Source organism: Leptinotarsa decemlineata, unplaced genomic scaffold (assembly GCF_025532065.1).
Source record: "Leptinotarsa decemlineata unplaced genomic scaffold, Ldec_3_MD MMD2_P_RNA_scaffold_2, whole genome shotgun sequence".
Taxonomy (NCBI): Eukaryota; Metazoa; Arthropoda; class Insecta; order Coleoptera; family Chrysomelidae; genus Leptinotarsa; species Leptinotarsa decemlineata.
The window spans coordinates 24221836-24238975 of record NW_027412529.1 but is presented as its reverse complement, the minus strand read 5'-3'; positions in this window follow the sequence as shown (position 1 = coordinate 24238975).

The following is a 17140-nucleotide window of genomic DNA, read 5'->3' as shown; positions in this document are numbered from 1 at the left end:
TTTTTGAAAGTAAATGTTTGTCATATATACTTTTTTTGTAACTATCGAATAATTTACTTCAATTTCTGTGAAACATGAATAAAATTGTTTGTTGATAATTATAGTTACATGAATTAAAACGATTATTGATAATTTCAATTCTGCGCTAGCGTCGAGCGGATTCTTGCAGAAGCTGAATTTTTAAATCTGGCAACATGATAGTCTAGTGTTAGTAACACAATATTCCGTCTGACCGCAGCGCCGAATAAAAATTATCAACAATCAATTTTTTTCATGTATCACCTAAAAGCAACGATCAAAACAATTCATTTTAAGAAAATACCAATAGAATAATACCATTTGTTTGAAGGTGATTGACAATGTTTCGTGATGAGTTTCACTAGTTCGGACTTCCATTGTCTACTATATAAAATGATTTGAAATCCCTGAAACAAGTAAAAAAGAGTAATTAAAAAAGAATAGTTGAAAATAACAATTATATTAAGCAACAATAAACCTGAAATGAAATGATAGTGAAATAACCTACAAGTAAAAATATAATAATTGAATAAATAAAAATTAAAGGAATGAAAAAAGAAAATAATAAAAATAAAAAAGTGTAGAGATTCCAAGTCACGTTAGTTCACGACGTTTCGATTGTTGGTATCTACAATCGTCTTCGGGTGATGACTGGACTGATTCCTCCGAGAGATGACTATTTTATAGGTCGTTGAAATACTTTCACTTTCTCTACTTTCCATTTTCCGCTTCACTGATTCCGTGAGAGATGACCGTTTTGGCGGGAGTTGGTCATTTTTCGTTTGATGATGGGTTTCCATATGTTTCGTATATCTACGCTGGCCTGGCTGAATACGTTGTTGGACAACATGTATGCGGCTTCCTTGAATTTTCTCCTAAACCAATGTTCCTCTCTGTACAAGATCTCAGCTTGGGACCACTCGATGTTGTGTTGATGGGTCCAAACATGGTCTGCTATTCCTGATTTGCTGGTTTCTCCTCGCTGTGTGTGCTTCTTGTGCTCGGCAATGCGAACATTCAATGGCCTCTTAGTTTCACCAATATAGGATTTTCCGCACTCACAGGGTATCCGGTAAATGCAATTCTTGGAATCGCAGTCCGCGTTTGGGGGCCTGGTTTTCGTGAGGCTGCTACGGATAGTGTTACCGGATCTGAAACAGGTTCTAATGTTGTACTTGGAACCAATTCTTCTTATCTTCTCCGATAATCCTCTGATGTAGGGAAGTGCAAGCACTGGTTGTGACGGCTTCTCTTCCTTGCGAGGTTCCTGCTGTCTTTTAGCCAAAGTCTTTTCTACCATCGCTTTGGAGTATCCATTCCGCTGAAGATCATTTTTGATGATGTCTAGTTCCTTGTCCAGACCTTCCTTTGTATTACAGAGCCCAAATGCACGGTCTAATAGAGTCTTGATGATTCCTCTTTTTGTCGATTGATGGTGGTTGGATTCGTGGTTCAGATACAAAAAGAGGAATCATCAAGACTCTATTAGACCGTGCTTTTGGGCTCATCAAAAATGATCTTCAGCGGAATGGATACTCCAAAGCGATGGTAGAAAAGACTTTGGCTAAAAGACAGCAGGAACCTCGCAAGGAAGAGAAGCCGTCACAACCAGTGCTTGCACTTCCCTACATCAGAGGATTATCGGAGAGGATAAGAAGAATTGGTTCCAAGTACAACATTAGAACCTGTTTCAGATCCGGTAACACTATCCGTAGCAGCCTCACGAAAACCAGGCCCCCAAACGCGGACTGCGATTCCAAGAATTGCATTTACCGGATACCCTGTGAGTGCGGAAAATCCTATATTGGTGAAACTAAAAGGCCATTGAATGTTCGCATTGCCGAGCACAAGAAGCACACACAGCGAGGAGAAACCAGCAAATCAGGAATAGCAGACCATCTTTGGACCCATCAACACAACATCGAGTGGTCCCAAGCTGAGATCTTGTACAGAGAGGAACTTTGGTTCAGGAGAAAATTCAAGGAAGCCGCATACATGTTGTCCAACAACGTATTCAGCCAGGCCAGCGTAGATATACGAAACATATGGAAACCCATCATCAAACGAAAAATGACCAACTCCCGCCAAAAACGGTCATCTCTCACGGAATCAGTGAAGCGGAAAATGGAAAGTAGAGAAAGTGAAAGTATTTCAACGACCTATAAAATAGTCATCTCTCGGAGGAATCAGTCCAGTCATCACCCGAAGACGATTGTAGATACCAACAATCGAAACGTCGTGAACTAAAGTGACTTGGAATCTCTACATTTTTTTATTTTTATTATTTTCTTTTTTCATTCCTTAAATTTTTATTCATTTAATTATTATATTTTTACTTGTAGGTTATTTCACTATCATTTCATTTCAGGTTTATTGTTGCTTAATATAATTGTTATTTTCAACTATTCTTTTTTAATTACTCTTTTTTACTTGTTTCAGGGATTTCAAATCATTTTATATAGTAGACAATGGAAGTCCGAACTAGTGAAACTCAGAATAATACCAGTAATACGGCGTGGCACGCCGTTTTACTTTCTCACTTATTATAATATTTTGTTAAAATATTATAAGAGGTTTTATCGTTAAATTTTGTGACTTGTGATCTATCCTCAATATGGGATTCAAACCAACTCATCACTTTCAGTGGCTAGGCTAAAATTGGTCAACGGAAGAACATGTGTTTGCTTCCAAACGGACGGATAGAAATTATTCTATATGCAGTGATTGAATGAGTAAGTGATATGTAGAAGGATTGTGGGACAACAGTACAGCAATATTTTGATGCTTATCTCATCAGGTCCTACAGTATTCGACTTCATGTTCAGAATAAACATATAGATTTCTTCGTCATCAGTAGCTCTATAGAAGTTGAGATTGTCCATTATTACCCGAAAAAAAAATGCATATTTCCATCATCCGGAGAAGAATTATAATTGGATATACTTCCGAAAAATGTATTGATATCTTCAAAGTTCAGTAAGTGGTGAACATTCAAATCAAATAAATCTTTCTATATCTACTTACTTCTTGTAAGCCGATGATTGAGATATGCTCCTTTCTCAAGGTGCATAGTGAGATTGGTTAAATTCCTCAATTGTTTGTCATAATCTCAATGAAGCTATAACTTCATCTTTCTAAATCTCGCATGAGCTCTATCCCTTAGTTTAAACATGAATTTCAGGTTGTCTGTGAGCCAAGAAGCCCATTTCTTGGAAATTTCAACAGTTTCAATAGAAATATATCTCACATCTTCAAACAAATATTGGTAATTAAAAATGGTCACAAAAATACGTCCACATTTTAAATTCCGTAATCAAAGTTATAAAATTATAGTGCGAAGTTCAGGCAGATTTCCAATATTTCAGTGGATGAAATTTCAGAAATTAAAATTTGATTTTTCGATTTTTCCCTATATCTCTGGAACAAACAGATCAATGAAGACTTTTTTTATGTCATTCACTGGTACCTCGATACAATCGAGTATATTCTTATAAACGTACCCCTCTCACATCGATAAAGAACCAAGCTCAATGGATAAAAAACTGAATTGAATACTTTAGGTCAAATTTATCCTCATTCATTCAAATTGCAAGTCGTGATTGGAAAGCAAATGATATTTTAGATGTATCTAGTATTGTATCCGGCTGACGATAAAACAAAAGTTTGATAAACAACAAACCGTTAGTATTTATATTATTTTGACATAAAAAATCAGTCCCTATTCTCAAATACACAAATGTGTAGATAGTGGGTATTTAGTCAGGAGTTCTAAGAAAACTCTTCTTTACATAGAGTACCATGTCGTTGAACATTCAATTCGAAATTTTTTGTAGTTTTCAATAATTTCTCCATTTCATGTTAGTATTCATCATGAATATTTCACATCAGCTTCTGTCCCACTTTTCATTGTAGCCTTGGTGAAGACAATAAAAATTTTCGAAAGTTTGATGAAGTAATGAATTGTTTCTCTCCGAACTTTTGTCTAAATACTATTTTCATCTCAATATGTAGAATTTGGAACCTCATACTTAAAATGAATCTATTGAAAACACTTTTCCCTCAACAGAACGGAAATGCTGTCTCTCGTCGCGCGTTTCACTAACTTCTGGTAGGGGAAAAGTGTTTTCAATCAATAAACTGGATGATATATTAACGTTTGTTTGATCTGAATCAAAAAGAGGAAAGCTCGCAAATGTAACACTTCAAAACAAAAGCAATTCATGGACACCGCGCCGCATCAGCGCAATGATAAACATATTCTGAAGTCGTTGTTGATCCATGTCAAAGTTTTCATTTGGTTGGCGTTTCGGCTACTACTATGGTGTAAGCGCCCTTTCACACGGAGAACCTCACGTCACGAAGAGCCGGAGCCGACACGTCTCGGGAGACGAGAGCTCTCACGTGTCCTGCACCTCGAGCCAGAGAACTACGTCTCCTCCACAAAATGTAAAAAGATGAGTGACAGCTTTCACACGAGGAGTGAAAACGGCTCTTCCTTAATAGTAGATTATGATGTAGAGCTGTGGATTAGTACTGTCTCCAACCGACCTGCTCTTTCGGATGAAACCCTCGACATTTACAAGAACCGAAATGAAGTCGTAAAACGTTGGATGTAAGCAACTTTATCCATCCTATTCTTGATCGTTGGCGTTTGTGTCGTCGAGGTTTTTGCCTACGGTATAGAAGATATATCGCAACAGCTCACGTGCGATCCATTCTACGACTGACCTCAAGGAGCCAGGAGCTAAAAAGGCTCCCGGTGAGAATGGGAGGTAGGTAGTAGTGATAAACGCTCCCGTATAGGAGCAAGAAACGTGTAGCTCCACGTGTAAAAGAGTCCTAGGGATTTTTGACTCGACGCCAATGGCTCAATGTGCTTACTCCATGGGTCTCGTCATTGGTCTTTGCAAGGTTCTCAATACATACTCTCTCAAGCAAAATGTCAGGGTAGGCAGATAGAGACCCCAGCGTCAAGTCACAAAACTTTAAAGCGAATCGTCGAACCTGACGCACTTATATTTCTGAATACGAAACACAGTCATCGATCCCGACTATAAACTTATAAAATTATCAACCCTTTATACGAGTGCAGTTAACAGAAAACTCATTTCTTATTTTAAGCGTTCCTGACGTAGTGACAATGAATCGTTATTCAACAAATATATTTTGTGACTAAAATGAAGCATTAATGGCATTGTAATTCGTCCAAAATCGATGTATTGCAAAAAATAACGAGTAGCTGAAAAAATCACATAACTATATAAATTAAGTAACTAATTAAACTTACGGCCTCACTGATTTCTCTTCAATCTTTAGTAGAAAGTCAAAACTTGTAATTGCCTTATACGGTCTCAATTTACAAAGTAATAATAGTAAAACTCGCAAATACGATTATTGTTTACACACATTTCCTCATTGAATTCGTGTATGACATCAGTTTTACATCATCTGTCGTAAGAGTTCGTCTAGTCTAGATTATGCAAGAGTGAAAAGAATTTCGCGAAATATTTTTTATTACCTATCAAATAGCAAAATTGAAAAATATTTTGGGGTATAGAAAAAATACAATTAAATATAAAATTGGTTCAATTTGAATTGAATTTTGTGATTTGTTTTGTAGTTTGTATCGGAAAATAAACATGGACTCAATTTCAAAAATCATTTATGATGTCATTATTAGGAACAATAACAATATAATAATTATCCACAACAAGAAAAAAAACAATTTTAACAAAAATGTACACCCATAAATGATTATAAATTGGTTTGTAGTCGGCTCCTGTTCATGAGCATTAAGACAATCAATAAAATAATTCAGAAGTAGTCAAGAAAGAATACCATAATATGGTAACTAAAAATATAAATGAATATTAAAACAAAAGTGACATGGAATATGGAAGTTAACTTGGTAATGTGTGATTTGATTTGTTTTGGCAGCGGATCAGAAAGTATTCAATTAACACTGGAATTACTAAAAGTCGTACTCATGCATTGCAATTATCCTTTCGATTATTTGATTTATTAATTAACTGAGGTTACTTGAAGCAACTCTTATTTCCTTTCCAGAGCGTTATTATTCATCTCATCGACAAATATTGTCAAAAGCCAAATTGTTAAAAATAGTAATTTTCGAAAATATTCAATTTTGCAGATCTAGGGTCGATCTAGTAAAAGTTCATTTACCTAAATAAAGTTATGATATTAGGCAATTAGCGATAATGCAATAATGCTGATTGGCGATATTAGACTTCGATCCAAAATCGGCAACAAGAATATGTGGGTATCGATCATGGCATTCGGTTGCCACCTTCTAGAGAGAACACATCCATCACCCCTGAAAATGTACCTTCGGTAAGTGAATTTTTTATTTGTATTATGGGCTTGTTGAACCATATTTTTGTAACATTGTAACATTATTGAGGGTTATGTTGTATCTTTTTTTGCAATAAACTGAATTAACCCCCAACTCGCGAGCCATTTGTGTCGCGACATGTGAAGGAGGCGCCTTACGCAATTTTTCTGGTTAATTTTTGTCATGAATTGATTCAAAAACCTTCAACAATGTACGCAAATATACTATTGACTTGAAACATTCATTTTTATTTATTGCTCCCTAATTTGCTCGGTAAATGTTGGTTTCTGTATTAGAAACGAGAACTTTTCTACGTTCGGTAGAACATAGCCATTTTTGTAAACGGGCTCAATTATTCTAATTTTGAAACCATCAGGTCATATTCCAGTGTTGAAAATCATAATTATTTTAAGCACTAAAAGTTCTGATATTAGATCTTTCCACATGTCGCGGCCCAAATGGCTCGCGAGTCGGGAGTTAACTCAGATGGTAAGATTTATATAAAAATGATGATCATAAGTAGAAAATACTAATGTTTATTGCAAAAAAAGATGCAACATAACCCTCAACAATGTTATAATGTTTCAAAAATATGGTTCAATAAGCCAATAATACAAATAAAAAATTCACTTACCGAAGGTAAATTTTCAGAGGTGATGGATGTGTTCTCTCTAGAAGGCGGCAACCAAATGCCATGATCAATACACACACATTCTTGTTCCCGATTTTGGGTGGAAGTCTAATATCGCCAATCAGCATTATTGGCTTATTGCCTTATCGCTAATTGCCGAATATCATAACATTATTTAGGTAAATGAACTTTTACTAGATCGACCCTTACAGTGCGGTGTACTGAGGCTATAAATTTGAAAAATTGAATATTTTAGAAAATTACTATTTTTAACAATTTGGCTTTTGACAATATCTCAGGTGAGTTAGGTACTTTCTTGGTTTTCAGTAGTGGAACTTCCAGGTTCCATTCATTTTTTTGAGAATAACATGTTTGTTGGTGTCTACTTATAAAGTATCAAATCAGCATATAGTTACAGTAACTCCAACAATAAATTGATGGATGTAGCCGTTGTACGTGGTAGGAAATCACAATGAAAAAAAATTGAAACTTTCTGTTTTTTGTCACTTTTATTTGTAACCAACCTTATTGCAGTTTCCTCCTATAAGGACATTTTCAAACTTATACATCAAACTGTTTAATGTATGAGTTTGAGAATGTCCTTATAGGACGAAACCTCAGTAACATTTGTTAAAAATAAAAGTGGTAAAAAAAATAGAAAGTTTCAATTCTCTTTTTCTCATTAATCTCCAACAAATTCATTGAGAATATCTAAAAATTATTGATATGTATTGTCATGAAATGAGACTTGAATAATATTGTTTTAGTTTTTGATTGAATTCATTATTCTTCATCAAACAATTGCGTTACTTGCCTCAAACACTATGAGCATATTATGATTGCACCATATAGTTCAAATTAATATCCTGAGAGTTATCAAAAAATTAAAACAATCGCAAGAGAAACTAAATCCAAGTGGACTGACAGATCGATGCGATATGCGTGATGGAGGGAGGTGCAATTATTGCGTTGATTCTATTTCATGTAGTGAACTATTTTGAGAGTTGGTAGCCAGGTGGTTCGACGTGGGTGCTTTGTTCACTTACTCGAATTGATTGCCGTGTTGGTCGGTGGTTCAATCCCTAGTCTGATAGTCTGATCGATCGATTTCCACTTGCTATCGTCCAACCCGTGTTAGGAATCACACGTACTAAAGGTGACCTAGTTAATTCTTAGCTCGCACAAGTTTCGACTTCTGAGGGTTGTCGTTCGTGGGGGTACGACAGCTGCTTAACGGAAAAACAGATTTGATCTAATATTCAATTGTGTAATATTTTTTTAAATGCTGTTGTTCTCAACTTTTTAGTTTCTCGTGAAATTATATTGTAAGTTTTACAACCAATATATATGCAGTGTCGTTGTTGCATTAAATGTAGACTACACTCAGCCATTTCAAAGCATTTATTGGTCTTTGATCTTGTATTATACTGATGATCTATTATGATATTATTATGTTCTATTATGATATTTGTCTGAAATTTAAAATGAAATATTTTCTGAATGAAACGTTTGATGGAAATCTGAAAGGTTTTTTGAAAATTATTTATATTGCATATTTATGAATAGACTTGACAGATTTTACTGAATTTTCATATGCACCACCCCAGGCTATTATTCCATAGGTTATAATATTGGAAAATAATGCATGATAAAACATCAATGATGTTATCACTTCAAATATATTTCTCAGAAGTCTGAACCTATAAAGACATTTTCTTAATTTTTTTTCTTATTTCAAGTGAATGTTTTCAGGCAACAATCTATATAAATTCCTAAATATTTTATTTCTGATGTTCTGTTTGATTCAAGAGTACAATTGCGATTTTGAAAATGTTTCTGTAAACATTTCGAACTATGGATTTTTATTTCATCAAATTTTGGTTGATATTTTTCACTACATACAAATGTCATGAATTTAGTTTTCGTGGCATTAAGCGTGCGCAAGTAAAAACTCAAGTTATGTTTCAAAATTAACATGTCAACTTCAGCTTTCGATATAGTCTCATCCCAGTTATCTCGATCCACTACATATACAGTGTCATCAACATATGAATATAGATTCCCATCAAGATTCGTATTCAGTAAATCACTGATGTAAGTCAAAAAAGGACAGGTCCTAAAACCGTGCCTTGAGGAACACCATACTTTGTTATTTGTTGGTTATTCTTATATTCATTCATTTTCACGAACTGTTTTTGTTACGTTTCAATTTAGCACTAGATCAAACTACTCTTATGTGACCTTTCAAAACACTACGTTACCTTTTAAGATCTTTATTCAAAGGATATTAACAATGTAATTAAGTTACAAGTAGATTTTATTCATTTAACATCATAGTAATGGGAATCTTCCGTTCCATAGAAAACTATACCTGAAATGTACAAGAATATATGTATGCTCCCTGACTAACTGCTTTGACCAGTACTTACACATTCTCCTATTGCCAATCGACGTTGGAGATCCGAAATTCCTCGCTAGGTTGAAATAGTTGTTATGGTTTGTTTCTCAGTTTTCTTCACCTATCATTTTTTTTAGCCGTTGTCTGCCTTATTCCCTATACCTTTCCAAGAATATTTCTTGCATAGATTGTTATTCATCACTTCCAAAAGGTTTACTTACATATTAGAGCCATATCGCCTGAAAAACAATATTAGTTAGCTCTGGTTTCTGAATACTGTTTGAAATTTTCGGTAAATATTCTGCATAATATGAATGTTCAAATATTAGTACTGAATGGGTAAGATGTGGCAACTTACCTTATATGTTTCTATTCCATCGCATGAATAAGGATTGGTAAATAGTTGAAAATAGGTTGGAACAATATTTTTGTAAACATTCTATTTCAACGTTAAGAGACAGCTGTTGGTTGACATCCGCCGAACTTTCGTAGTGTCGTTCCGACGAACTACACCGAACTAGTTCTACAGTTGTTCACGGGTGGAGGATTGATCGGTTACTCAAGTTGTCAAGGGTTGTTTTAGGGTTGCATTGCTTTGAGAAGGAGTTTTGATGGGTCATGGACTTGTTGATATTGTCTCAAGTGGCTGTGGAGGAATTGATAGATGTATGATGTTGTGCACAGCGCCCCCTTGGTGCTTGTAGTGTAGATTGGATGCACTGTGGCAACAACTGGTTAGCTGTCAGATGTGGCAGTCTCTTAGTATTCGGAAGTTGGCCTTCGATGAGCTTGGTTCGGAGTTCAAGGGTACCATCAGACTGATTGTAGGATATATATGGTTGTATTTGTGCCATCCTTCACGGGGATTATTTCTACAAGTCAGGATTGTATAGTGGAAGACTGATTGGTCATTTTGGTGTGGATATTTGCAGTCTGAAACTTAAGCTCTTTTGAGGATTCGTGGTGGTTACCGAACTCGTGCCAGGTGGAAGGATTTCCGAAATTAGGTATGTCTGAATCACTGTCGCATGTCTCATGTGGTCTTAGCTATGATATCACCTCTTCAATTCTACAACCTTCGTTTCTCGTCTCTAGATTCATAAGAAACAGAAGGCCCTTAGTCACTCATCAAGTCCCAGTAGGACTTCCGTGCAGAGCACCGCACACGAAGAAACGTATAGAAAACCCCTTGGCCAGGGGTTTTTTTCCTGTTTTTCCTGTTTTCCTTTTTTTCTTCTTTAAGGGTTTTTTTCCTATTTTCTTCTTGGGTCTTATTTGGTGATCCATTACTGGTACAGCTTGTCGTGCCCTACAGGGTGATCTATCTTGGTGGTGCTACAGGGTGATACATCTCCGCCGTACTACAGGGTGATCCACCGGTGCTACAGGGTGATCCATCTCCGCCGTACTACAGGGTGATCCACCTCCGTCGAACTACGGGGTAGCCTTATACCATATACCGGGTGGCCCAAAAGGAGCACGCAAGTTATAATTGATTTATTTGAATATTTGTGCTATACTGAGTTATTTGAATGATTGTTTGCCCTTATGTTTATTGATACCTGTTGATATAGTGTTTGTTTATCGTTTATTGATAAAGAGTTTGTTTATTGATACCTGATTGATATAGATATCTGTGAAACGGAAATTGAGGTATATTCTTCCTTTCACGATTGCTGATTGACACCGATGCGCCTACGCCTGAGCTCACGCGACGCAAACGAGTTTGTCTCACCTTCCGATACTAGTATTTACGATTTCACCTACTCAATTTTCGTGGTAGTTTTACTCGACGTATTTTAGTTTTCTTTTGAGCGTCGTTACTACCGTAATTTATGGCTGACTGAATTCGTGGTTAGATACACCGCGCTCTTGTATTGACATTTGAACATCGCGTAGTAGTGTGAATATCGCATTGTTGTCTTAGAAGCGTTGTTGGTTAATCCATGTAAGTTAGGATTACTGAATAAATCATATTGGGGATCTTTATCTTTTATTTCCAATATTAATTGGTAAGTTATTGATATTGTGAGTTACTTAGGGTATCTGGAGGATTAAATTTACCTGGCGCCCATTAAGATCTATTTGAAATTTGCTAAGTTGTTTAACCCACTCCCGTCTCCACTGTTTAGCTTAGCCGCGGATACCCATCTGTCTTATTTGTTACCGACAGATGATTTAGTCTCCTCTTGTGGTTTGTGAGGTGACATTTTCTGTTTCTTAAGTAACTTCGGAAAAGTTCAAGGCAAACACCTCCTATTCCGTATTGTGTTAGTTTCTCCAGGAGTATAGAGTGAGATACAGTATCTAAAGCTTTCTTCATATTACGTTTCCTAATATTCTCAAACATTCCAGATTGTTTCGGGATGTTCTGGAATATTGTTGAATGCTCCCGAATACTATCAAATATTCTGGAATTTTTCATGAATTTCTATATCTTCAAAAATGCGCCTTTCAGATAAAAACAAAAACCTCTTCTATAAATGGTAAATACACGTCTACCACAGTAATAATTCTTCCGAACATTTCACAATGATTTGGGAGGTTACGGGGGTTTTCTAAACGTTCCAGATTATATTCGAACATTCCAGAATTTTCCGGGATGTACTGGAATGTTTTTGGGTGACCTTGCAAATCCACGAATGAGAGTTCTCAATTTGCACGTAAAATGTTTGAAATTCCACAATCTGATATATATTCATTTATTCACTCCATATATTATTTTTGAATGTATTCAAGAATGTTCAAGTTAGATATAAATCATATTAGTTATAATTGTGAGCAGTTTCGAAACAAGAAGCTTCAACTTCCAAAGAAGTGCAGGCTTGCAGTAAATAAGATAAAGTCCACAATAAATAACCCAACCCTAAACATGAAGCATTATTTCCGAGAAATATTAGGAGCATATTGTTCATGACCTCTAATCTCATCTTATCACGTCTGATGATCACATAAACTCTATTCTCCACTCTTCACCATAGTAGTTTTTATGGCTGCATGTAAGTGCGTCCCTTGTACATTTTTATCATACAGTATCTTTGATCCCGACACGTCACGAAACGAACATTCATTCAGCTGAAATTCGTAAGAAATGAAGAAAAATACGGCATAACGAAACCAAAGAATTATGCCAGGTGCAAAGTTATTCAGGCTTCATCATTACTAAACTGTGTATGATGTTACTTTGGAGAAAAGAACCGGATTATCGAAGTTAATTTGGAAGAAGAGTAAAATGTAAAGTTACGAACTCAGTGTATTTCTCGTCCAACCAATTAATTATATCCTTTATACAGGGCTATTCAAATTCGTTCATGTACACGGGGATCTCGTAAACGATAAGAGATAGAGTGTCGTTTAAATTGTGGCAAAGTTGCGTATTTTAGAGACCTATTCAACGATGAGCAAAAATCGACTATAGCTCTTTTGGTTCCGGAGATATACAGGAAAAACCAAAAAATCCCAAATTATGTTTTTGCCTATATCTTCTTCATTCGTAGACATATCGAAAACCTCTCAACATTTTGCTTTTGGCACTAGATGTGGGCTATCTGAATATGTTCATGAATCTTTTATATAGGGTGTCATCTGACTTGGGCCACCCCCATCTTTGAATATTTAAATACGTACCTGTATTTTTTGTTGTAGTTTTTGTATCGTCGACGTACTGAGAAATTGAATTCAATTTTATATTTTCGGATGTTTTGGTAATATTTGATTGTAATTGTGTGAATTATACCCTTTTGAATTACGGACCTGGAAATTGGTTGACTGAGTTAAATAAAAACACAATAGCAACTTTCACGTCTCCCTATGTATAGTAGAGTTTTTAGAGAGTTTTTTTTTTTTTTTCATTTTTAGGTAACTATTCATATTTTTTCATATTTCCATTGCTCTGAGCGTTTTCTACAATAAAATTCAAATAAGAAAGCCTTTTATGATTATCCGAAACATATCTACAACAAAAATATATTATATGCCTTTTGATGAGCAAAAAAAGAAATGATAACAATAATAATATCCAAAACAAACACTATAATTGTAATGAAAATTGAAATGAAGTAATTTATATACACAAAAAAATTAATGGCGCAATAAATGTGCGAATGGGAGTCCTTCCATTTCGAGACAAATAATGGGCCAATGAGATGGCCTGCAAGATCACCAGATCTTACTATTTTGGACCATTTTTATGGGGGATTTACGCTGGCAGAGAGATAGAATATGTGAAAGACTCGAGATTGAGGATTTTGAATGATTTCGCAACAAGGCAGCAAATAAGTGTATTAAGGGCAATAAATATTATGAAAAACTGAGTTCAAAAATGTCTTGAAATGGATGGACTCCAATTCGAACATTTATTGCGCCTTTAATTTTTTTTGTGTATATAAATTATTTCATTTCAATTTTCATTACGATTATATTAAAACACATTTATTATATTTTTGATGTAGATATGTTTCAGATAATTATAAAGAGGTTTGTTATTCGAAGTTCATTGTAGAAAACACTCAGAGCAATAGAAAAAATATGAATAGGTACCTAAAAATGAAAAAAAAAACATAGGGAGACATGAAAGTTGCTATTGTGTTTTTATTCAACTCGGTCAAACAATTTCCAGGGCCGTAATTTGAAAGGGGATAATTCACCCAATTATAACCGAATATTACAAATATTACCGAAACATCCCGAAATATAAAATTGAATTTAATTTTTCAGTATAAAGTGAACGTCTACGATTCAAAAACTACAACAAAAAATACAGGTCCGTATTTAAAAATTCAAAGATGGGGGTGGTCAGATGACACCCTGTATAAAAGATTCATGGACATATACTGATAGCCCACATCAAGTACCACTAGCAAAATGTGGACAGTTTTTTAATATGTCTGCGAATAAAGAAGATATAGGCAAAAAAATTATTTGGAATTTTTTGGTTTTTCCTGTATATCTCCAGAATCAAAAGAGCTATATTCGATATTTTTACATCATTGAGTAGGTCTCTGAAATACGCAACTTTGCCACAATTTAACTGACATTCTATCTCTTATCGTTTACGAGATCTCCATGTACAGAAACGAATTTGAATAGCCCTGTATATCAATGAAATGTAATGAAATATTATTATCATTGATGGAAAATAATACAGTGCCTATAGGAAAGTTCCAATAATGATTGTTCAATGCGAATTACTGAGAGTCTCGTTAAAAATCCTTTCACAAGAACATTCCATTTGTTCCGAATATCTTAATACTTACACCTCACTGGTTACATTGGTGTTGTATAAATATTTCTAGAATGGTACCGCGAAATAATAAAGTGTTTTGTGAAATGCAGTTGATGTTTAATTTGTTTCCACTTTTTGAAAATTGAGAAAAACAGAAATGTGTACAAATACATCAAAAAATACATTAAATGTTACCCCGCTGAATAATATAGAATAAACAAGAAATAAATATACAAAAATGTCCAAAATATGATAAGGAAGGTTGCATGAAAAAAATATCCCAACAAAAACAAGATATTTTCATTTTCATATATTCATATATTTATATTTTCATTTGAAATGATGTTATAGTATAATTTCTTGCTTCGAACAACTCAAAAAACTTTTGTTTTGAAAATATCAGTTTTTTGAATAATCAATTTGACAACATGACTCCAGTGAAGATGGTCACTCAAAATGAACATTTTTTTGGGGCTTCTCCTGAACACTGCAATTGTTCCTTTACTGAAACCACCTTTAGTGCTAGAGGTGGATCTGTTGTGTGAACAAGTGAAGGAGCATTTATTGAAGCTTGCTTTAATGTATCAAATGCCCAATTTTGTTCTTCTAACCAGTTCAACATCTGGTGCTTCTTTGGGTTTCCCTTTTGAAAATTATTTAATTGTGCCTGAATCTCTGCACCTTTTGGAATTGTCAGTCTATAAAAGTTCACCATACCTAAAAACTATCTTAAAAAAACAGATCTTTTGATTTATCATACTTCAAAATTGATTCAACTTTCTTAGTCAATGGTTTAATGCCTTCTGCAGAGATGACAAATCCAAGAAATGCAATTGTAGCTTTACCGAACTCACGTTTTTTAGGATTGATTACGACTCTATATTCTTCTAGGCGGCTAAATAATGCTTTCAAATGATTCTTGTGCTCTTCTTCATTTTTAGAGCATATTAGGAAATCACCGATGTACAGAAAACAAAAATCAAGGTTCCGTGTTATTAGATGTACAAAACCTTGACATGTTTGAGCTGCATTCCTCCCTAATCCAAAAGGCATTTTAATATTTTCGAAAACTCCAAGGAGAGTTATAACCGTGGTTTTTTCTATATCTTCTAGAACCACAGGAATTTGATGGAAAGCTCTGACTGAGTTATTCTTAGAAAACACTCTTTTATCGGCTAGATATTAGAAATTGTATAGCGATCTGGAACATTTTTTACATTTAATAGTCTATAGTCATCGCAAGGTCACCATTAATTTTCCTAACCATATGGAGTGGGCTTGCCCAAGAACTTTTTGACTGCCTAACAATACCTTATTGCATCATTTGTCAACAACAGGAGGTCCATTTGTCAGAATTTGATGTTACACTGAAGAAAAATTAGTAAATGGATACATAGAAAAACTAGTGAATTGTAAGTTTTGCTAAAATATTATGGTATGGTTCACAATTATTAACAATTTTGACATTAGGAATACTTGAACGGTCAATTTGGCACAAAGTTTCAAGAAGTGTTTTTGTATCTGAGTTTTCTGTTTTTCGAATCAACTGCTAAACCATAATATTGTAGAAAATGTGCTCATATGATTGCTTTATCAACGTCTATAATGATAAATGGCCAACTAAAATCTCTTCTGAGATCTAAAGTAATGGTAAAAAGCCTCTAACCAAAGGCAGTGATTTTTGTGCCATTTGCTGCGTATAAGGGTTCAACATCACTTTGTACATTGTTATTCTTCTTTGGAACATCAGAACCAGAGTTAATAAGTTACTGAACGTTAGTTTACGGATCCTTGATGGATAGACGACAATTGTTAATGCCTTGATCGTTGGTTGCCTTCAACGACTGGCTTTGCCATTTCCCTGATGAGAATAGCATTGAAATTGATGAGATTATGTACATCTAGTAACTTGCTCTTTGAATCTTCTATGGTAGTAGCAAACTTCGTTTTATTCTGTAGGCTCAGACCTTGAAAGGCGCCTTGGATTCCCACTTCGACTTCTAGATCCAGACCTTGATCCCATGTCTAGAGTTTCGTTCAGTTTATCCACAAATTGCTCTGATTTTTGTTCTGTTGATAATTTTACTGCATTAACATGCTCTAGAGAAGTTATACTCTTGAGCATACCATCAGCTATATTCATAAGTTCATCTTCTGGAAGCTTCTCCAAAAGAACTCTCATAACGTGTTGAACGGTTAATGATAATTTCTTCAACCAAGAAATGCCCGGATCGATGACAACTCACCTAGCTCACATTCACCAAAGAGTCCGGTCATTTTTTCTCCATCAGAAATTTGATAACATTGTATCAACTAAGATTTCAGTTTGTTATATGAATCTGAACTCTGGAAGTTTTTGAAAAGATTTGAATATTCTTTGATTATTGAATAATCCAAAACTGCAATCGCTTTCTCAAACTTTATTTCACTTGAGTCAATTGTGTTCATACTAAAAATAGTTTCAGGTGTATTATATCACAGTTCAGGCTCGTGTTTCAAAAATGATGGATGAATTAT